This window comes from Cibotium barometz, chromosome 25 (assembly GCF_041138505.1).
Source record: "Cibotium barometz isolate CiBa-2024 chromosome 25, ASM4113850v1, whole genome shotgun sequence".
Taxonomy (NCBI): Eukaryota; Viridiplantae; Streptophyta; class Polypodiopsida; order Cyatheales; family Cibotiaceae; genus Cibotium; species Cibotium barometz.
This window is the reverse complement of record NC_141070.1, coordinates 6,599,285-6,608,930: the sequence shown is the minus strand read 5'-3', so window position 1 is coordinate 6,608,930 and position 9,646 is coordinate 6,599,285. Positions and strand designations below refer to the sequence as shown.

General features: G+C 39.9%; 1 long non-coding RNA gene across 1 annotated transcript; it reads right to left on the bottom strand.

Annotated features, from left to right (window-relative positions):
- Positions 1-8,566: 8,566 nt before the first annotated feature.
- On the bottom strand, positions 8,567-9,092 carry LOC147624196 (uncharacterized). Its single transcript, XR_015269066.1, has 2 exons — positions 9,018-9,092; positions 8,567-8,905 (listed from the first exon to the last, which is right to left on the bottom strand). It is a non-coding gene; the product is annotated as an uncharacterized LOC147624196 (long non-coding RNA).
- Positions 9,093-9,646: the final 554 nt, after the last annotated feature.

Genomic DNA, 9,646 nt, shown 5'->3' with positions numbered 1-9,646 from the left:
GTACTGGAGCTCTTACCTATTGTGTATGCAAAGATGCCCACCAACACCGCATCCTCTGGGCATCTATTTTTTTTAGAGCATGGCCATTATAATCCATATCTAGGTGATGATGATGATGCTTATGGTGGTTGTGATAGCCATGGCTTCAGGAAAGAAAAAGGCCTTGGCCATATTTTTTTAAACCCTTATCCTGCCTTGCACTACTATTGCTTAATTCGAGGAAATGACCTAGAATGCAACTCAAGTTCAAGAGTCATTGTTAAATTCTATCCTTGAAGAGAATACTTGTGAGTATCTTCAAAACTTTGGTTTGCCCACACTAACGGTGGGACGCAATATTAATCCCCTCACTTTTAGAAGGTGTGTGCCCATGGTCACTCACGTCGACTCGACACCTTACATATATAGGATTGTGGATGGTGAAAAGTCCTTCATTCTGACTACATCTCCCATCGATCATGCCATTAGATTAAGGAATGTATATAATATACAAATTATAAGTATTCAATTCATTCTCTCTTTGCTTTCTTCAATTATGTTATTAGTGTATGCATATAATTACTATTATAGTCCATGAAGCAACGTCAAGTTAATGACAAAAAATTGCACCCCTTAGCCTTCTTCCCTCCTTTACATCACCAACACGGTTCCTTGCATCATGCAAACCAGTTTGTTGGAGAGAGAGAGAGAGAGAGAGAGAGAGAGAGAGAGAGAGAGAGAGAGAGACGTATGACATGTATTGTTCGGAGCTTTGTGTGAGCATGCATGTGTGGGCTACCATTGTAGCCCACGTGGCAGGGCACCTACCTTAAGCTAAGGTGGTGGGCGCCTATACAGGTCTACCACTTTATAATAAGCTTTATCAAATTCTAGTCTTTTAAAAAGTGGCTAGAATAGATACTATAACAAATCACATTTATTTTATAAAAATATAATAAAATAATACATATATACTATATGTATAATAAAATATGCGTATGTATATATATAAATACATGTATAATAAAATATGTGTATATAGTACCTATATATACACGTGCACACTCACACATATATCTATATATGTGCATACACACACATACACCTGTGTTGTATGTATGTATATATACATGTGTGGCAGAGAGAGAGAGAGAGAGAGAGAGAGAGAGAGAGAGAGAGAGGGAAGAGGTTGGGAGAGGGGGAGAGAGAGGGAAGAGAGAGAGAGAGAGAGAGAGAGAGGGTGGGAAAGGGAGAAAGAGTGAGAGGGGGAAGAGGGTGGGAGAGGGTTCGAGAGGGATCGAGAGAGAGAGAGAGAGAGAGAGAGAGAGAGAGAGAGAGAGAGAGAGAGAGAGGGAGGAAAGAGAGTGGGAGAGGGGGAGAGAGAGAGAGAGAGAGAGAGAGAGAGGGAGAGGGAGAAGGGAGGAGCTAAGTTGGGCTAGAGGGGAGAAAGTGGGCTGGGCTAAGAGGTGGTGGGTGGTGGAGGTAGTAGGAGGAGATAGGAGCTCGATAGGAGGAGGTAGTAATGAAGGGATTGGAGAAATTTTTAAGAGAGAAGAGTTGCAAGCAAAAGCTCCCTTAAAAAACACACTCCATCTAGCCATCACCCTCATCTTTATCCTTTATCCACTTCAAGCAATCTTTCCCATGGGTTAAATAAGTCCATATATACGTGCATGTGTAGACCCAAATTCTCATAAGTATACCACACTTTCTCTATAAGAACCCCATGTTCACTAATCTAACCAAAATAAGACCCAACATCTGGTGAACGTGAGGGATAGTTGGTCCCTAGCGTTAAACCCATGCATACTTCCCACTGTGCTACGCAGCAGGTGCACACACGCTGCAAGGTAATTCCCTGATCTTTCCATCGCTGGTACACAGTCGTGCAACTCTGTCTGTGCCTACAGTCTCATCCTTCCTCGCTGTTGCACAGTCAGTCCTTCCTTAGTCCCAACGAATCTTGCTAACTGAAGGCGTGCCTGGTTCTTTGTGCGCCCATAGCTGAGCCCTTCCCCCCTGAGCTACAAACGACAATTTTGGCAGCTTTTCTCGACTGTAGAGGAAATGCCTAAACTGATCTTGGACATAGGGGCCTGCAAATAAACATCCACGACCATAGCATAATTAGGCGGTCTGCACGATCAGGTCGACTTGTGCACGACTGCTCAGGCATGCACCTTACGACAAGACAAGCCATTTGGGGACGTCGATGGCCTTGAGGAGGTTGCCTCAGGACGGTCTCCTCCCCACGGTATTCTGATCAGGCTTCTCCTCACACGATGTTCCTAGACTGGCTTACACCATGGTAGCTTTGCTCCTCAGCTACACTCTACCGCCCGCCGACCACCTACATGCACCTTCCCAGCTATGCCAGTTCGGGGATTTTGCTACTATTGTGTGCTACCCGTTCTCGCTTGTTGTGTATTGACGAGACTGCTTGAAGGAGGCGGGGCTCTCGGGGGTAAAGACTGAGATTGGGAAGATGCGAGGGTACAACCAAAAGGGCACGGGATCGAGTACAAAGAACAATCCCGTGCTAATTGGAGAACCACTACGTCGATAGCCACTTTCCAGGAGAAGCTTTGCTTGCTTCTTAAATTTGTTCCTGATTTGGATGTTTTTTTTGTAAATTGTGGCTTTGGTTACGAGGTCGAAGACAACTCGGGCGCACCGACCGTGGTTGTAGCCCTACATTAATCAATTTTCATGAAACAATATCACACGAGACTTGTCGCAGCACCTACTTCAGTATCGCAGTCTATTTTTCTCTCTTTTATATTCGAACAAACTAATGGCCACTTTGAACACTAAAGGTGTATCTTCGGTCCACTTTCAATACCGAGTGTTATTTGGGAAATAGGGGAAGGGCACGTTCCCTCATGTTTATAAAATTTTGGGGAGAACTATACCAACTCCCCGCCGTGCTTTATGTATGTTTTTTTTTTTCACTCGCACAAACAAGCACAAAATTCGTATGACTTGAATGATGACATGTAACTCATATTCAGATGTGCTAATGAATTTGTAATTATCCTTTTTTTGTGAGGTACTTCAAGATCTCCATCGATCATAAGCATAGGGGTGTGGTTTATTGATAGCAGACATGCCTCTAGCACCCTTTCTAAGTATGTTTACAGGAGGTAAATCTTCCATAAAACAATCCCTGAATTTGGAGATATAAGGATCAAGTTTTGGACTTTTGGATGTGTTAAACTCAGCGCTAAGCTAGTTAACCCAAACCATATAAGTCTTGTCCCTTTTTCTAAGAGCGCGCTTTGCTTGAGTATGACTCAATAAAGGGCTCGTCTCTCCTTTGACTAAACATTGGAGGAAAATATTTTCATTGTCTTTCCTTACACAAATGCTATGTGTATCATAGTCTATAATAGGGTTGTACATATGTCTACAAGGCATACCCAATATTACATTTACGCCTTGTAAAGGTGCAACTAAGAAATCCCTTTTTTCTGTTAAGGAATTGAAGCTTAAAGTTAAACCTTTCACCTCTTGCATGCAATTATACTTGGTTCCAGTAAATGCAGCTTTAACTCTATAATGTGTAGGTGAAGGTTGAATGTTTAAAGCTCTAATTGCGTTTTCAGAAATAAAGTCATGAGTGCTACCATCGTCATGCAAAACAATAACTTCATGCTCATTAATTTTTCCTTTTATTTTGAGTAGCGAATGAGCTTGAGGCTTACCTTCTGCTTCTGTGAATAGTCAGGGTCAGAGTTACCCTCTTGCTTGAGCGATTCATCTTCATTGTCGTCCCCTTCAAGCATATTGACTCGTGCCGCAGGTGTCGGATTCTTTGCACGTTCTGGGCAATTTGGTGCTATATGTCCTTCTTTTTATGACATCAAAAACATTTGATTGGAGGACCTTTGGCTTGCCACCGTTGACTTTCTTTGAATTTGATTCGCCTTTGACCATCTCCTTGCCTTTGTCAAACCCTGTCTTATGAAAATTTCTTGAAGCATGAAAAGGTTTAGAAAAAGGTTTAGAGTGGTTACTCTCAAATGACTTGCCCTCTCTAGGAAAACCATTTTTGCGTTCGAAATTTGTTGCCAAAGATATAGCTATAGAAAGTGAATAAGGTTTAAACATATTCACATCGGCCCTAATTGTAGGCTTAAGGCTTGAAATGAATTTCCTCTTTTGGTCCTTCTCATTGACTTTCTCCACAACCTGTACCTGTATAGTAATATGTATTCCAAAACTTCTCCACATACTGAGACATGCTTTCTTTTTCAAGTTGATTCAATGTATCCCATTGATGCCTAGCTTTAGATTTAAATTGTGAAGGTAAGAAATGCTTTTTCACTAGCCTTTGAAACCTTTTCCATGAATCCGGTTTGTCACGTCCTTGCTTGATGACGCTCCACCATAAAGCTGCGCTATCCACCATGTGATTAGCCGCACATTTGATCTTGTCCTTCTCGGAAAATTTTTCCCCCAAAAAGTAGTCATCCAATTGACTAAGCCATGCCAAAAGGACTCGAGCATCTTTCTTGCCATCATAATTTTGAAATGAAAAAGCTTTACGACTGATTTTAGAATCTTTCCGTGAATTTTGTGCTTGAAGTGTAGTATTGACAGCTCTTTGGATGATGTCGTCTTTGTCATCATAAGATGGCAAAGAGTCACGCTTACGCCTTCGACTCGTGAGGAGCTGTCGCTCCAATTCAATTCGCATCTCTCTCTCTTCTACAATTTGTTGTTGTAGAGATTGGAGTTGCTCTTGAATTGAAGGTAAAATAGGAAAATTTGCCATAGTGCTCATGCAAAGAATGTAAATAAGTAAAATTGATATTATTTGATGTATGTAAATAAAGCAAATGATTGTACTTATCTCAATTCTCCCAAAAATCAATTTGTGTTGAAACTGAACAAAGACTTTGGTTCAATGGTTGGGTCGAATTCCCTTCATTTTGCACAAGTCCCGAGCAATTCCGAGTGATTTAGGAGACTTGGGCTAGTCGAAATGCTGAAAATAATTTTATGCACCTTGAACACTACTCAAACAATTCTGAAAACTTGGCTAAACCTCTGTAATAATTTTTAAGAATTTTTAGAATTTTTTAGAAATTATTTTGAAATTTTCTGGCATTTATTTGGTCTTTTTAAGCCTCTTTGAGCCCTGAAAAATCAATTTTCTGCACCCAAAAATCTGAAAATTGCAATTCTTTGGAATTTTCCTTGAAATAGGAAAATAGGTAGTGTGAAAGCTCCAAAAGTTGATGTGACAAGCATTGGGCTTGGGAAAAGTAAAATTTAATTTAGCTTAATTAACTTTGTTATAACCTTCTATGCAAAACTAGCTAACAAGTTTACAGCAGCCATTGTCCTCACCAAGGTCAATCACTATTGTGAAGGATGGGAAGAGCTCCCTAAACCAAATAGGTACCAAGGTGCAACCACCCCGAGCAAGCCTCCTCCTCAGCACGCCCCACAAAATCCTTCCCCTACAAACTCCCCTCAACTCAAAAAGCAAGGACTGGATCAAGCAACAACTACCCCATCGATGCCTCTGTGGAGTTTCTGGAAACAAACTTGATAGACACACCAACACGACCAATGGCAGTTGGGGCAAGTCGCACAACCAGGCCCCCGAAGAGCATGTCTAGTCTCGTGGTTGGAACTCCCCCGAAAAGCTGGAAGTGGTGGGAGGTAGGACAGCCATAGTGCAAACACAAGAAGAACTCACCCAAGCTACTATTGCACTCTAGAGAGTCGAGACCACGGCATGCAACAGGAAACAGCTCGTGGTGGACGAGGTCCACAACCAAATGTCTGTGCAGCATAAAGATTTTTGAAGGGAGATCAAAGCAAAGGACCAAACCATAGCTCAACTTGAACAACACATTATAGAAATGAAAGTTAGGCCACAACAAGACCATGTGGCTTGTGAAATAGAGAGGAAGGTCTAATAGTTGCATGGATGCAGCTACTAACCTCTCAAACCTCATCTTCCCTCCCCCCCTGGCCTTGAATAGCATTTGAGCCTCCAACTCAGCCTCCTACAACACTCAAGGGATTCACTTACATAGTATGTAATCTATCACCTGAGTTCCACAGAAGGACATTTTTTATTTAATTTTTTGAGAAATTTATATACAAAAGGGTGTCATTAATAGGATTTTTTTAAAAAAGTTACATATTTGTATTGAAAAAGTTACATATTTGTATTTAAAAAGGGTTAAATATAAATATGCAACATCTACAAATACAGAGTTTTAGATATAGGCCTTAAACACACGTGATATACTAGGTTAACATATAGTGAACTCCACGTGCTCCAACACAACATCTTCATCGAGAGGGACGAGAAGATTCCCACATCCACCTTTTTCATACCTTGTGCTTCCCACACTACCCTCACCACCATGCTCCTGCTAGAACACAATCTCCTTCACAGCGAAGCCTCCACCATCTTCTTTTTCCCTCACCATGTCCTCAACCTCAACCGTCAATCTTGGTGTTGAGTCCTAATCATAGTTAATGATTGTGATGCAACTGTTAAGCGTTTTTAATTATTATTTTTATGGTTTAACATGTCTTCTACTTCACCCCAATTCCAAGATACATGAACAAAATATAAAATACATGGACAAAAACTGACAAGGTCACTCTAATTCAACCTAATGTGGTACCTAATGCTCATATTTTGGAGTCCACTCATTATCACAAATGCTAAGCTAATCCTTAGATCCAATTACTTAAATCTAAGCCTCTACGGGCTGCAACTTTATGCAAAAACCAAGGCTTCTCTTTAAGAATAGATAAAATACCTCAATGCAATATAAACTTTAAATTCGAATCAAACACAACAAACAAACACCTCCAACACTCTAAAACATAATGTTTTCAAGAGTGTGATATCTTAATTAACATCGGGTAAAATAAGGGATGATCCTAATAGCTTAGAAGCTAAGCCCTATCTTCACGTCAAGAGCTTATCTTTAAACATGTATCATTCGGCCTTGCCTTTGCACCACAAGCGCAACTTTCTATCGCGAGGTGCACTAGCTTGTCCACCATGTCTTCACTTTGTTGTCACACAGAAATGCTTTTTACCAAAGGGATGAAGAGAGAGCTCTTAGTGCTTAGATGGAGGCAAGAAGATAAGTCCTTCGCATTGGGTCTCTCTTACATAAACAAGGAAAAAAAACATGAAGACATTGCTAGAAGACCTACAACCAGACCTGTCTAACATGCATCCATCAAACAAGCAAGTAAGATACAAAAGCATACAAGCAAGCAAGATTCAAAAGCATGCAAGCAAGCAAGACGAAGAGCTCACAAGTAAACTATTACAAGGGAATGATCATATCTTGACCATTGTCAAAAATGACTTACATACAAGTGACTAGTTTTCACACTAACCCAACCAAAGTTAAAAATAGTTTGACTTCCATTACTAGTCTTAAACAACTATGTACACTATGTCCGTACACTCTCCCTTTTTGACATTAAGCACATCGTGAGGTTGCTTTAAATAATCTAGCTCCATCTTACAAAGATTAAGTGCCCAGTTGAGCAGATAAGATGGCCTTATGATAAGTTGGGCAGGCGAAACTATGTTAACCTACAATGTGGTTACCTGATGAGTTAAGTTCTCAAATCATCCCTAAAACCATTAGAAGATAAGTACACAAGTTATAATACATTGAAGTTACAACAAAGTACGTCATCACCAACACCTTCGATAAAGTCCTTCATTAACTAATGTAAAAGTTCAGATAGTCTACCACCAAACAATGGACAATTGTGGTCAACTTCACGAGCTCCTAGTAGAGATCTACTCAACCACATCTTTATTGACTAGACACCACCTACTATTCTGAAAGACTCCATTTATGAGATATTGCCATGGCCAAGTAGTTGTACACCTGACAAAACTTGGTTTAAATATCACAACACAGCTCCTTGCTATTATTATTTTCAAGAGTAATAATTTATCCAAATATTTTCATTGTATCATTAAGAGCTCAAACCACATAGCACAGCCTACTTAAAGGTGGGTCATTCAATGAGCTACACACATTGATATTGGCAGACATTGGTTTTCGTAATTATGCATTGTAACAAAAACAACCTTCGTCATTTCAACCCTATGGAACATTTAGCATCCAAAACATTTTTAAAACCTCAATTGTAGGCAATTCATCCTAGTTTGGTATTTTTTTGCAAGCAAAACTTTCAGAGACTTTCACGTTGCCTTGTGTGCCTTTCTTTTCACGTATTTGCACCCCCAATTGAGATTTACACACCCCCAAAGGTGTTGAAGCACATCCATCTACAGCCCATTTGTGTGTAGCGTGTTGTGAGTGCTCAGCAACAATCCTAGAACCTCGTCATCTCGTGCATCCACTCTTCTCCTTCTGTTCCTCTCCTATTTTTCCTCTCTTCTTCTGACCCTTCCTCCTCTTAATCTTCTTCTTGATAATATTCAAATATTATGAAAGATGTGTCTATGTGTGAGGGTGGGCTTGCGTAATGTATTATGCACACATGCATAGTGCATGTATATGTGTGTTTCAGTGTGAAAATATTGATTTTTGAAACCTCAGGTCTACGGACAAAACTACAAAAACCATTATATTTCTTGTGACTATAGTACTAGGCAACTGTTGTGACAAAGTACCTCCCAAGTAATCCTTCACTCACAGCTTCATGCAAGTTCCTACCACCATCTAGCAAGAATAAGCCACAATAATACATTCGATCGAGAGCATTCTACATAGAAATGACTGAAGAGATTTCAAGATTCTATTTTTTTATAGGCCACAATTATTTCTTCAGATTTTCCATCTGTAGGGTCATCAAGCTATCACCTGTTATACTTGAACAAGTCATTCATGAGGAGACAAACCAGAAAAACCTGTTCAAACAGGTGACTGGCGATCATCACCAAGGTCGCCTGGCATACACACACACAAAAGAAAAGAAGGTATTAGCAACATCTTACACTAGGGAGACTAGACTTCAGTGTCTCACCTCATATTGATCAAATTACAAAGGAAAGAGAGCACCTGTTGAAAAATCCAGTTTTAAAACCTTTGTACATGTACATGTTCAAGTTCTCTTATAAGAAAGTTTCTCTGACTGCACAAGCCAAGAAAAGGAAATCAGGAGCAAAAACCCATGAGAAAATGGTCAGCATGCAAAGAGTATGATTCTGACAGAAAGCGTTTCTCTGTTCGCGTCTTAAACGCGCTCACTTCTGACCCCGGCTCAAAAAACAAAAAATTCTGAAGAAACTGCTACAAACAGTATAGTCAAGTCTCTACATTGAAAGGCTTAATTAGCCTTAATGAGTTATGGAAAAAAGTGATTAGGAAAAAAGTTTTATTCAATGCTCATTAGCCTTAATGAGTTATGGAAAAAAGTGATTAGGAATTAATCCTTCCCTCTTTTGGACTAACTAAGAGCTCTAATTAACCACTAATCCACTAATTAATTCACACCATTGAGCACATCGTTGGGAGAATGGAATTGCTAAGCTATGTGCATTAACTAATGTGTAAATTAATCTATAATTAGAGATGAATTAAACTCTTAACTCTAGCCTCTTCTCTTTATGCAAAATTAAGCTAAAGAGAGGGAAATTCCTCCAATTGATGTAATTAAGTGTTTTGATGCATCTAGATGCTCTCAAAAC